Source organism: Lampris incognitus, chromosome 9 (genome assembly GCF_029633865.1).
Source record: "Lampris incognitus isolate fLamInc1 chromosome 9, fLamInc1.hap2, whole genome shotgun sequence".
NCBI lineage: Eukaryota > Metazoa > Chordata > Actinopteri > Lampriformes > Lampridae > Lampris > Lampris incognitus.
In genome coordinates, this window is record NC_079219.1 from 25,000,429 (window position 1) to 25,007,646 (window position 7,218).

General features: G+C 43.4%; 1 long non-coding RNA gene across 1 annotated transcript in view; it reads right to left on the bottom strand.

The window, feature by feature from the left end:
• Positions 1 to 1,664: 1,664 nt before the first annotated feature.
• The window catches only part of LOC130117587 (uncharacterized), a 10,186-nt gene continuing 4,632 nt past the window's right edge, over positions 1,665 to 7,218 (bottom strand). Inside the window, exon 3 of the long non-coding RNA XR_008810697.1 lies at positions 1,665 to 1,765. This is a non-coding gene — a long non-coding RNA (uncharacterized LOC130117587). The remainder of the gene's footprint in view (positions 1,766 to 7,218) is intronic.

Below are 7,218 nucleotides of genomic sequence, written 5' to 3' on the forward strand. Positions count from 1 at the left end.
GTGTGTGTGTGTGTGTGTGTGTGTGTGTGTGTGTGTGTGTGTGTGTCTCATCTTGCTGGTCAAACCAGTGAAAACCCTGGCACTGCACTGTGGGTCAACCAGTGATGGCAGAGTCTCAAGATTAATGGACAGAAATACCCAGAATGTAGATGAGAACAGCATGATCATGTCAGTTGTCGCAAATAAAACGTTTATAGAGCCAAGAATGAAATGCACAGAAAGAAAGAAAGATAATATGGAGATTTTTGCTTGTCAAACAAAAATGTCAGTTTTTAATTACATCCCATGTGGTCTGCTACGTTAACAAACAATAGATAGTGGTATTAATTGTTCACTGTATATCTGCAACGCAAGAATAATTAAAAGCAACAACAAAAAAAGAAAAGAAAAAAGAAGTCAGGCTGTCATGTTTTAATTGTTCTTGTCGTTCCTGCAGCCATTTTAGTTTCACCGCTGCAGAGGAATTCTTTTGCTCATATTGACCAACTATGGAGAGCAGATGAATTTCGCTGTTTCATTTACCAGTATGGACACAAAATACACTGAGGCAATTTGATGTCATTTTATTTCATCGGTGTTGTGTCAAATACATTGGGCCTCATTCATCATTGTACAAATTTGTTCTTACACACCCATGGAACATTATAGCCCTCAAGTATGTCTGACAGTCAGAGTTAAAAGCCTGACGGTTGTTTGTAATTCCTTCCTCCTAGCATCTATTTTCTACCTCTTGCAACGAGCAATCACCCAGGCTTACAAAGACATCAGTGTTAGCCAACTGGTGTCTAAATTCAGGTGTTACCCTGGTTCAATACTGGTCTCTGAGACAAACCTCGGGGCTAAACAAAACCCATGGGAGTGCAAGAACAAATTTGTATGTACAAACAGTGGATGAACGAGGCCCATTGTTTTGGGGTAAACAGAATGCAGAGTATAAACAGCTAAACTTTCCCAGATAGTGTTCGGTACTTCTTTTTTTTTAAACCAATACGTTTTGTGTATAGATAGGCAGATGCCATCCTCTCCGGCCACCCATCAAAGAAAGTATCCCTCCTTAGCATGCTACTACAATAGAGGATGCTCTCCATTGCTGCTCTCCTGAAATACACGCACGCACGCACGCACGCACGCACGCACGCACACACACACACACACACACACACACACACACACACACACACATTACTGTAGCGAGCGAGTGAGGCTGGCAGCCAAGCAGGCTTGGCACGGGGCCTAATGATGCCCGGCGTGTGTCTGCTCTCGACAACGGCGGGGTAACACCTGCCAACTTTTACTAAGGTGTAAATGTCTCTATTAGCAAGCGCCTGGTCCCTCGTGTACTGCGCACAGATCAGAGGAGGGATTTTGGGCGCGCTGGTTGCCGTTCTGAACCTGGTAAACGGTGGGTCCAATGGGCCTGTTCTCTTTTCCTTCTCTTGTTTTCAATTTTTTCATATTACTCAGGCAGCATGAAGACCTGTTGTAAACCTGAAAATGGGCTACACAGGAACAGACTTTACCGGCCCGCCAACTCAAGGCCTAATTACTCGGTCTGTGCTGGGGCTTGTTGAAATGAACGGGTTCCACTCTAACAGCTTGCGTAGTGGCTTTGAAACTATTGTGTTCAGTGTTCAGTAATTTTAAATGCATTTACATTTTCACAGGGAATATTCAGAATACACTGGTATGAAACGCCTCTTGAGCCCGAGTGCCCTCTCCCACACTCTGTTCCAGCACACCTCCCAGCACTTCCTGCAGGCCAGTCCTGGAAAATACACCATGCTTACTGTCATATGGATGGGATAAGGAAGGGAAAATAGTTGTTCTGCTCATTGCAAATAAACAGCCTACCGGTTTTGAGGCTGAGGGATTTGTTTGGTTTAATTTTAGGAAACTGAAAAGGCGCCTGCTTTCTGATATCCCTTAGTCATGAGTTTTCGGTCTCTCCGGCCGAGTTCACACTGGAGCTGTGAAACTGATGATTCTGCAGTGGTTGTGGATCAATATTTATTCCTATTTTAATCGATTTGTACACCAGAGTGTAACCCATTACACGGCTTCTCCACAACAAACACAGGTGTTAAGTATAACTTTGAAACATTTCTGTTTCCCAGCGTTTCCCAAAGAAATTAAGCCCTGTGTTTAAACAAGGCCCTTGTGACCAAGGATCCTTTACAGGACAGTAAAAGGACCTCCGTTTTTTTTTCCCTGTGTATCCAGGCGAGGTTTATTTTCCTCCAGTCACAATCCTGGCTTTGTTTTTGCAGCAGGATTTGTATTAGTATTCATATTCACAACACCTCTTCCTATATCATTCCCATAGGACATATTGTAGGACAGAGTTTTGCACATTATGCACACTGCAGATACCAGGTTATTGGATATGAATAACATAATCTGAATGGGAAACAGAAGGTATTTGCATATTTTGGCAAAAGCTATTGTTACATTTCATTAGGCAGCACTGAAACCTATATTCCTAGGAGAGATGAATATTGATGCAGCCGCACACCCTCCAGTAATGCCATTTGTAACACCATAGGATTAAGCAGGGCCTCTTACACTGAAGCACTTTAAAATAATATCCTATGTGGATATGAGAAATATAATGAAGAGTTACGGTTTCTACCTATTGGTTTATGAATGGTGAATTTTCGTATGAAATATTCCAAGTGTGAATGCCAGGGAAAGGAAATCCGTCTCCACAGGCCAGTTGCAGGGCTTGCTGAGATAGGTGTAAGTTTGTGCGTGAACATCTGTGCATGTGTGTTTGCTTGTGTGCACGTTTCACAACCATGTCACATAGTCAAGTATCTCTGCCTACCAGTGCTTTCGATTGTGCTCCTGTATTCTGCATTTAAGATTTTTTTTAATCCCTGCTGCTGAACTCATATAAAGTTAAAATCACCCATCTGAACAGCATTATAAAAGTTGTCCATGCACAGTACAGTATTATGACCTTTAGAGGTCACAGATGGGGCTCCTGTCAGTCAGCTGGTGGGCGGGTGCTGAGTTGGGGCCAGGTTGGGGTGCGGTCAGGATGGGATGAACAGGTGTGAGTGGAGGGAGGGCCCGGCATGACTCTGTAACCTTGGCCATACACATGACTGTGCTTTCGTGCATGCATTCTTGCATCTGTCGTGTGTGCGTGTGATTGTGTGTTTTCATGCATAGCTACGTCTGTGCATTGGACATGTTTGTTTTTTTGTGACTATGTACCTTAGAGTTTCATATTTATTCTTCAACTGTATGTATCAATTCGAGGGTGGACAATAGTGGGTGGTAGTGGCTGTTTGCAGGAATGAATGTGTGTGTGGCCAGGGTGTGACCTGGCTTATTTATGTGTGGTGCAAGGAGAGAGGTGGAAATGAGCGCTGAGTGTCTAGTGTCGAGTTACCAACACTGTAACACAGCTGTGTTTTAATTAGCATTGCACAGCGTCCAGTGCGGAGTCTCTGATAACCCAGCCGAGGGAAGTTTCTAGAAGAACAAGCAAAACGGGTTGGACGCCATAGAACAAGCTGAAGCTTATACTGCATGCACTGTGTGTTTAAGTTTCCTTTATTAATCCCCTTGGGCAAATTCAGTTACTGCAAATTAACCCATCCTAGCTGTGATCTGTGTAGCTAGGAGTAGTGGGCTGCCGCCTTCATGCTGCGCCCAGGGACCAACTCCAGTTCTTTTCCCATTGCCTTGGTCAGGGGCACAGACGGGAGTATAAACCCTAACATGCATGTTTCTTTTTGATGGTGGGGGGAAACTGGAGCACCCGGAGAAAACCCACCACAGACACAGGGAGAACATGCAAACTCCACACAGAGGATGTTCTAGGATGACCTCCAAGGTTGGATAACCCTGGGGTTTGAACCCAGGAACTTCTTGCTGTGAGGTGACAACACTAACCACTGGGCAGCCATGCCCCCCCAATGGTGTATGTGACACTATTCTTAGTATGATTACCGTTGGTTGTATATTATCATGCTCAATATGTGACTGAGCTGAGGAGTGGAGGTTATACTTTTGATATAAGTCTTCATTGCACTTGGCAAGGCATTGAACAAGTCGTTGCACAGGGCCTTGATCACATTTTGGATTTCAATTGCTATTTTGAGCCAGTTTATGTTCAGCCATTAACTGTTTGAACAGTTGATCCCCAAATCAATAGAATAAGGTGTCACAAGCTTTGCTCTGTGCCTAATGAAAATAAAGGTTGAGTGCCAGCTCACGAGTTGGTGTCAAAAGCACCTTGAGAATTCTCCTTTAGCAAACACAAGGATGGAACAACACAGAGCACAAAGAAGACTCCATGAGTTCGAGTTGACCAAACATTTTTTTTCACGATCATTAAATACAGCTTGGATGCCATTGGGCTACGTGCAAACAAGCTTATCAGGGATCTGCAGAACGCGGCATGGCAACAGAGAATGAGAAAATGATGACTCTCGGAGATGCTGCGAGTTTGCTTCGTCTTTTAAAGCGTCACTGGATCTCTCATTGTGCTCGCCGGCTCTTTCCCACTCCCATTTCCTCCCGCCCCCACGCCCTCATGGACAAAAACTACTGACCCAAAGCATTACTAAACAGTGCTAAATACACACATTCCACCACACACCTGCACCTTGTTCTGTCTTGGCAGGATGAGAAATGGAGAACCTGTCCTTAGAACTCTCTCACAATCACATATACACAACAGCATGTGTATACATGCATGCACACATGCACACACAAACACACACACACCCTCATACACATTGCACCTGTACATTGTTGATTTGAAGAACTAGTCTTCACAGCCAACAGCCAGATGAAACCACGTTAGCCACTTTCCTGGATCAGGACCTTGTGGAGTGGCTGTTCAACTCCACACCACATTAGATAGCAGCATCTTTTTCAAGTAAAAAAAAAAAATCTCTACATGTCGACACTGTTTAGGAGTTTGGGGCCTTTTTGGATATCTGGGAAATTGAAATATGAAACCAACATGTTTACAGTGCCAAACTGAAAGTAGTATCCTGTCGTTTGGATGTATAGCCCAGCAGCTGGTAAATGCTCTCTGTTGGCAACAACATGCAAAAGACACAGAAAACTGGTTTAAAGGGAAATAATGTCCTAAAATGTTTTCAGTAAACTGGGTCTATAAGTCTATATTGTCTCTGCAGTGGAGACCAAAAGACCTGCTGGGCGTATCAAGAAAACAACTTACTGTTTGATAAATACACACTGGCGCAGGAGGAATATGTCCTTATTAGAAATGCAAAATCCCTCCAGGAAGAATATTGGCCACAATAAATCATTTACCATGGCCGCCCTCCTTCACTAATACTGCCGAATCAGCAAAGCAGAGCCGAGTCTTATATGACCATCAATTATTAACACGCTAACATTATTAGCATATTCTTCTAGGCTAGTGGGAAAGACACCGTGGAGGCGTATGAAAATAGAGGCCGTCTACTGTAATACTGCCCTGATAGATAGATAGCTAGATAGACATTTAATATGTATAATTGATTAAATAGATAGATGGATGGATGGATGATGGATAGATATTTATTTAATATCTATAATCGATTAGACAGATAGATAGATAGATAGATGGATAGATAGATAGATAGATAGATAGATAGATAGATAGATAGATAGATAGATAGATAGATAGATAGATAGATAGATAGATAGATAGATAGATAGATAGATAGATAGATAGATAGATAGATAGATAGATAGATAGATAGATAGATAGATAGATAGATAGATAGATAGATAGATAGATAGATAGATAGATAGATAAGGTTACATAAACTAAGATAATGTAGATGGATGGATGGATGGATGGATGGATGGATGGATGGATGGATGCAGAAATAAACTTAGCCCTCATCCATACAGGCTGTATAAATACAATACCACGGCATAACTCCTTATTTCATGCCATGGCCACTCTCTTGGCCCGGTCCCTAATCTTGGAGAGTAACTAAATAGGGGCTGGATGGAATCTGACAGATGGATTATGAGGTGATTATTTATGGAGACTTTTTAATTAAAAGAAAAACTGCTTATTAGGAATCCTCAGTTCCCTCATTAATTGCAAGCATAGGAAGAGTCTGTGTTGTCAGTGGGTTGGAGGGGAGCACTAATGAGAAGGGGGGGGGCAGATATAGGGAGAGAAAAAAGGCAGAGGAGTGTAGATGGAAAATAGAGATGTGGAGAATGAGAGAAAGAGAAAGAAAGGTGGGATGGACAGAGGCACTATGATGGTAATGATGGTGGGGTCAATGTGTGTAATGATAAAACACAGTGAAGACTGGCCTGCTTGTTCACTGGGATAAGGTGCACCGCATGCTTCATACTCACAATATCATGGGTTCATATGTAACTCTAGAGCGATGGCACGCTCGACGATACCACATCACATGACAATTCTGGTTAAAAATGAGGTGCACACAAAAACTAGCTGTGGCCTTGGCTGTTTGGTGGATCACATCACGTATATAAAAATGTTCCACTGGTAAAAACGACAAAGCAATATTATTATCATTTTATATATATATATATATATTGGGATTTCCCCCCTTTTTTCTCCCCAATTATATCCGGCCAATCACCGACTCTTCCAAGCCGTCCCGGTCACTGCTCCACCCCCTCTGCCGATCCGGGGAGGGCTGCAGACTACCACATGCCTCCTCCGATACATGTGGAGTCGCCAGCTGTTTCTTTTCACCTGACAGTGAAGAGTTTCACCAGGGGGACGTAATACGTGGGAGGATCACGCTATTCCCCCCAGTTCCCCCTCCCCTCCGAACAGGCGCCCCGACCTACCAGGGGAGGCGCTAGTCCAGCGACCAGGATATATACCTACATCCAGCTTCCCACCTGCAGACATGGCCAATTGTGTCTGTAGGGACGCCCGACCAAGCCGGAGGCAACACGGGGATTTGAACTGGGATCCCCTTGTTGGTAGGCATTAGAATAGACCGCTACACTGCCCGGATGCCCAGCAAAACAATATTACACAAAAAAGGCAATTACTGTTTTCTACCAAAACCCTTCCATTGAAATCTCTCAACGTTAAAGCTCCACACTGTAATCCTGTTTCTGCAGTATCATGAGTTGCCAAAATAGCTCAGCCCTCCAAATGGAGCTGACACTGATTAGTTTAGTGAAGCCAATATACAGATCGGTAGTGAGAGAGAGAGAGAGTGACCACCTAATCATGTATGG